General features: G+C 34.5%; 1 protein-coding gene across 1 annotated transcript in view; it reads left to right on the forward strand.

The window, feature by feature from the left end:
* gak (cyclin G associated kinase) overlaps positions 1 to 267 on the forward strand; it is a gene marked incomplete at its 5' end in the record, with an annotated part of 20152 nt that overhangs the window by 5666 nt on the left and 14219 nt on the right. The window lies entirely within an intron of this gene.

Consider the following 267-nt stretch of genomic DNA (forward strand, 5'->3'; position numbering starts at 1 on the left):
TGTCTTTTATACTGATAACGAGTTCAAACAGGTGCCATTAATACAGTTAACAAGTGGAGGACAGAGGAGGCTCTTAAAGAAGAAGTTACAGGTCTGTGAGAGCCAGAAAACTTGTTTGTTTGTAGGTGACCAAATAATTATTTTCCACCATAATTTGCAAATAAAGTCTTTAAAAATCAGACAATTTGATTTTCTGGATTTTTTTTTCTCCTTTTGTCTCATAGTTGAGGTATACCTAGGATGAAAATTACAGGCCTCTCTCATCTT

The sequence above is a fragment of the Notothenia coriiceps genome, unplaced genomic scaffold, assembly GCF_000735185.1.
Source record: "Notothenia coriiceps isolate Sejong01 unplaced genomic scaffold, NC01 NC01_scaffold00017532, whole genome shotgun sequence".
Classification (NCBI taxonomy): Eukaryota; Metazoa; Chordata; class Actinopteri; order Perciformes; family Nototheniidae; genus Notothenia; species Notothenia coriiceps.